This window comes from Megalobrama amblycephala, linkage group LG7 (genome assembly GCF_018812025.1).
Source record: "Megalobrama amblycephala isolate DHTTF-2021 linkage group LG7, ASM1881202v1, whole genome shotgun sequence".
NCBI lineage: Eukaryota > Metazoa > Chordata > Actinopteri > Cypriniformes > Xenocyprididae > Megalobrama > Megalobrama amblycephala.
The window spans coordinates 32,704,815-32,710,814 of NC_063050.1; the positions used below are offsets into that span (position 1 = coordinate 32,704,815).

Below are 6,000 nucleotides of genomic sequence, written 5' to 3' on the forward strand. Positions count from 1 at the left end.
TCTGTATAGATTCACAGTCTTAACTTGTGTAAACAATGTTAATAATGCATGAAGGGTTCTGCAGTTTTTAGGAGAAATTTGACAGATATCAATAAGACCAGGTAACAGAGAGGAAAACTAAAACATCAATGCATCAACAAATCCTGTGAGACCTGCACAGAGATACACAGAAAACAAAAGTGAAGGAAGGAGTAATAGCGGAGGCTCTAATCACTGCCCGCTACCTCCTGCATGCCAGAAAAAAAAAAAAAAAAGATTTTTAAATCAGTACTCTGCCAATAAAAATGTCAGGACTAACAGGTATATAATTCTGCAGATAAAGACAAAATCAAAGATAACAAATCCTTCTACATCATTTTTGTAGCAGGCTACTGGGCAGAGACCCACTTTGTGGGCACTAGAATTTCAGCTACAACTTTTAATGTCATATGCCTCTTCTCCTAAGGATGCACTGCCAATTATATCCCACTTGGAACACACTCAAGATGTATGCGATGCAAATGAGGTTTGAGAACTCACGTCCATATTTCAACATGTGAGAGGCATACTTTCTGCATAAATATATGCAACATGCCTGATTTGCATATGTATGAGTCTCCTGTCCTGCATCCTCTCATTAAAAACAAGACAGTGAAGACAGAAACTCTAAAACACACTAGACTCAGTGTGAAAAAAGAGAACAACTATTGTCACTCTTACCGGTCAAAAGTTTGGAATCATTAGAATTTTTTTATGTTTTCCAAAAGAAGTCTCTTAAGCTCTGCAAATATTTGATCAAAATACAGTAACACTGTGTGGAATATTATTACATTTTTTTTACAAAGAACTGTTTTCTGTTTTAATATTTTTTAAAAAAGAAAAAAGTAATTTATATCTGTGATGGCAAAGCTGAATTTTCAGTCTTCAGTGTCACATGATCCTTCAAAAATTCAAAAATTCTTATTTGGTGCTCAAGGAATATTTTGGTCACACTTTAGTTTAGGGTCCAGTTCTCACTAATAACAAACTATTAACTACGGATTTTGCCTTAATAAACTTCTAATTACTGCTTATTAATAGTTATTAAGGTAGAGGTTAAATTTAGGTATTGGGTAGGATTAAGGGATGTACAATATGGTCATACAGAATAAGGCATTAATATGTGCTTAATAAACAGCCAATATCCTAGTACTAATAAATATACATGCTAACAAGCAACTAGTTTATAGTGAGAATTGGAACTTATTCAGGATTCTATGATGAATAAAAATCCTTGTTGAATAAATTTTAAACCTTACTTACCCCCTAAATTTCATGGTTTTCACAAAAATATTAAGCAGAAAAACTCTTTTCAACATTGATAATAATAAGAAATGTTTCTTGAGCACCAAATCAGCATATGAGAAGGATTTCTGAACAATCATGTGACATTTAAAAATATATTAGAATACAAAACACAAACAGTTATTTTAATATATATCAAGTACAGTATATCAAAAACTGCTGCCTTTATGAGCAAAAAAGACGTTTTAATGATTGCAAACTTTGACTAGTAGTATACATAATACCTTTATCCAATTTGGCGCTGATGGTCCAGTGATCATGAAGACTGACAGGACGAAAACGTTTTAGAAAATGTTGTCATATGAGAGAAGTGTGTACCCAACAACTCTCATTGTCTTTTGTAAGTCAGTTAGCACTGCCTCTGAACCACAGAAGAGGCGGCACTGAGTTCTAGATCTTCATCACTACAGGAATCACAGATTCAGTCCAGAGCAGCCACTCATTCATTGCTACCGAACCAGACACCAAGATTCCTCCTTGAATGTGAAAAAAGCAAGAGTTCCACAATTTGTGATGTCAACGCTCTGTGTTCCAAACTCTTGCTTTGTCAATCCAAACAAACTCAAGCAATTCATGCATGGTGGAATCCCTCAGCAGGACACAACGTGGCCAGAGTCTGAGCCATGTAGCGCTCTACCAGACACGTCATCCTTTAATCTGAGCCACTGGGATTATTAGACAAAGACGAGGCCTCTATTAAGTGTGGTTACACCACCACCCCCAATCATATGCACAATACCTATACTCAGCTCACTTCAATCCTCCTGAAGGGGTTAAAAGAGGCAATCCAGCACATACACCATCCGTACACTGTCAAATGCACACACACATTATATGTGTTTTATGCAGACAAAATCTGTGATGATTTACCTAATTGTGTGTCAGTATGCACAATGGATGCAATTAGAGACTAATTAACAGTCCACTCATGTGTTTTAATAATATCAGTATCGAATATAGATCTAACCTGGCCATCAGATCACTGACTATCACGTGATTCACAAGAGGCTGAAGAAGCATTATCTCCATCACAACCTGATCCTCATCCTCTGATCAAATGTGTGTGTGTGTGTGTGTGTGTGTGAATCCATATCCTGTAGCTCAGCATCTAAAGAGCTGACCTAGTGTGTGTGTGTATGTATGTGTGTGTGTGTGTGTGTGTGTGTGTGTGTGTGTAATCATATTATTTTGATAATATATTTTAATGTTTGACATTTCTGATTTATTATTTAGTGTTTTAATGTCATAAGAACAGCAAATGGAAGTGGAAATGGAAGTTTTGTGAAGCTTAAAGGGTTAGTTCACCCAAAAATGAAAATTCTGTCATTAATTACTCACCCTCATGTCGTTCCACATCTGTAAGACCTTCGTTCATCTTCTTTAGTTATTTCTTTAGAATACTTTAGTTTTATACATTCCTTTTGTTTATCATCGTTTCTGATAATGCATTTGTATTAAATCAAATACAATTAAATCAATTCAATCATTAAAACAGAATGCAGAAAAAAGACAACAGAATTTCTGAAAAAATAAAACATCTCACTATTTTTGTTAAAATATTAATAAGTTATTACATTTTTAATGTTTTTTCACTGCTTCATGAAGCTTCAAAGCTTTATCATCCTTTCTGGATCTTGAGAAGTTCGGTGGCATTGCTGTCTATAGAGGCCTCACTGAGCCATTGTATTTCATCAAAAATATCTTAATTTGTGTTCTGAAGATGAACGAAGGTCTTATGGGTGTGGAACGACAGTCTTATGGGTGTGGAACGTGAGTAATTAATGACAGAATTTTCATTTTTGGGTGAACTAACCCTTTAAATCCATAAGAAGATTTTATATTAAAGTATAAAATAAATTAACAAGTTCTTAATAAATGTTTATATATATATATATATATATATATATATATATATATATAATATAATGTTTATATATATGTGATGCAATCTGGGAAAACCCGGATGTCGCGATGGAACGTTTTCAGTAAAGTAAAAAATAGGTCAAATGTCTTTTTTTTTTTGTCAAATTTGGGTTTTCATTAAATTGTTATTCTATAACATCTTGTCTATCATCTCTGAAAATATCTTGGCAAAATTCGCCTGTTAAGTACAGAAAAATAGCGATTTATAGTGGCAGGCTGAAAAGACTGTCTTTCTCTAACGTTACTGTTTAAGAACACACCCGGTGGAGGTGCATAAAATTGCCCCGGGCTTTACCTCACTTAAAGGGATAGTTCACCCAAAACTGAAAATTTGATGTTTATCTGCTTACCCCCAGGGCGTCCAAGATGTAGGTGACTTTGTTTCTTCAGCAGAACACAAATGATGATTTTTAACTGCAACCGCTGCCGTCTGTCAGTCAAATAATGGGAGTGAATGGGAACTCGATCAATAAGAGTTGAAAAAACTTGCATAGACAAATCCAAATTAAACCCTGTGGCTCGTGGCGACACATTGATGTCCTAAGACACGAAACAATCGGTTTGTGCAAGAAACCGAACAGTATTTATATCATTTTTTACCTCTAAAACACCACAATGTCCAACTGCGTTAAGCACTTGGTTAGTAAGGTCTGATCGCGCTCTGACAACGGCAGTGATGCCTCGCGCTTATACTTCAATGAGTGCTAGACATCACTGCCGATGTCAGAGCGCGATCAGACCTCACTAACCGAGTGCTGAATATAGTTGGAGATTGTGGTGTTTTAGAGTTAAAAAATGATATAAATACTGTTTGTTTTTTCTTGCACAAACTGATCGTTTCATGTCTTAGGACATCAATGTGTCGTCACGAGCGTCATCATTTCCCGCGAGCCTTTTAAAGAAACTCCTTTGGCCATGAATTAATTAATTAATTCAAATAAATACTTTAAAATAATTTGAGCTTCAGCCTGGTTTAATAGCATTTATATATATATATATATATATATATATATATATATACAGGGAGTGCAGAATTATTAGGCAAGTTGATTTTCTGATCATATTTTTTTTTCCAAGCACATTTTACCAATTCCAATCCACATCAATCTTAATAACTACTATTAATATTGTTTTTAATCATTTATAAGTGATATATAATTGTTCATGAAGGCTGGAAATGAAAAATGCCTTATATTCAGGTGTGCAGAATTATTAGGCAAGTTTTCTTTTACAGGCAAAATGAGCCAAAAAAGAGATTTAACTCAGACTGAAAAGTCAAAAATTATTAAATACTCATGAGAAGGACGCAATACTAATGCAATACTAGAAATTGCAAAGTTAAAGCATGACCAAGGGACAGCAAAATGCTCATTGGGTCAGCGGGGTCAGACAAAAACAGGTGGAAAAGAAAAGACACATGTTAACTGCAAAATAATTAAGAATTATGTGTGAAACCATCAGGAACCCTTTAGTCTCCAGCGCCACCATTTTCCAGAGCTGCAACCTACCTGGAGTCTCCAGAAGTGCAAGGTCTCAGGATCTCAGAGACTTAGGTTAGCTAAAGAATCCTAAAAAATGACCCGCACTTGATAAGAATCACAAGCTGAAGTGTTATAAAATACATGAAGACTGGGTTTTTATAGGCCTTATAAACAGACAGCTTGAGAGTGACTCCTGAAGGACCAGCACCACATCCTCTTGTACCACTGTTTGAAGAATTTATCTTCCAGAATCTGGCAGTAAGTTTTGGAAGATCATTTTTAGTCCATCTCTGCAAGACAGACATTTCAGGATAAGAGATGGACTAAAAGTGAACTCAAACACCTTACTGCCAGATTCTGGATAAATTCTTCAAACAGTGGTACAAGAGGATGTGGTGCTGGTCCTTCAGGAGTCATTCTCAAGCTGTCTGTTTATAAGGCCTATAAAAACCCAGTCTTCATGTATTTTATAACACTTCAGCTTGTGATTCTTATCAAGTGCGGGTCATTTTTTAGGATTCTTTAGCTAACCTAAGTCTCTGAGATCCTGAGACCTTGCACTTCTGGAGACTCCAGGTAGGTTGCAGCTCTGGAAAATGGTGGCGCTGGAGACTAAAGGGTTCCTGATGGTTTCACACATAATTCTTAATTATTTTGCAGTTAACATGTGTCTTTTCTTTTCCACCTGTTTTTGTCTGACCCCGCTGACCCAATGAGCATTTTGCTGTCCCTTGGTCATGCTTTAACTTTGCAATTTCTAGTATTGCATTAGTATTGCGTCCTTCTCATGAGTATTTAATAATTTTTGACTTTTCAGTCTGAGTTAAATCTCTTTTTTGGCTCATTTTGCCTGTAAAAGAAAACTTGCCTAATAATTCTGCACACCTGAATATAAGGCATTTTTCATTTCCAGCCTTCATGAACAATTATATATCACTTATAAATGATTAAAAACAATATTAATAGTAGTTATTAAGATTGATGTGGATTGGAATTGGTAAAATGTGCTTTGGAAAAAAATATGATCAGAAAATCAACTTGCCTAATAATTCTGCACTCCCTGTATATATATATGTCTTTGGTCAAATTAAGCTGTAAAATAAATAGTTTATCCCTTTAAATGCAATGGATTTTGAAAGATATCAACAAAAAAACAGGCAAAAAACTTTAAAAGCGATTTTCTCAAGTTTTCAATTGGAAAAAGACCATAATTCAAATGGGTATATCTTTAAAACCATTCAAGGTATGACTTTGACTAGGATATCATTTTAAA

At 35.0% G+C, this 6,000-nt stretch overlaps 1 protein-coding gene across 1 annotated transcript in view; it reads right to left on the reverse strand.

The window, feature by feature from the left end:
- Positions 1 to 3,651, reverse strand: part of igf2bp2b (insulin-like growth factor 2 mRNA binding protein 2b) — a 43,883-nt gene extending 40,232 nt beyond the window's left edge. The window contains 1 exon segment of the mRNA XM_048197111.1: positions 3,597 to 3,651. The gene's annotated coding sequence lies outside the window, so the exon portion shown is untranslated.
- Positions 3,652 to 6,000: the final 2,349 nt, after the last annotated feature.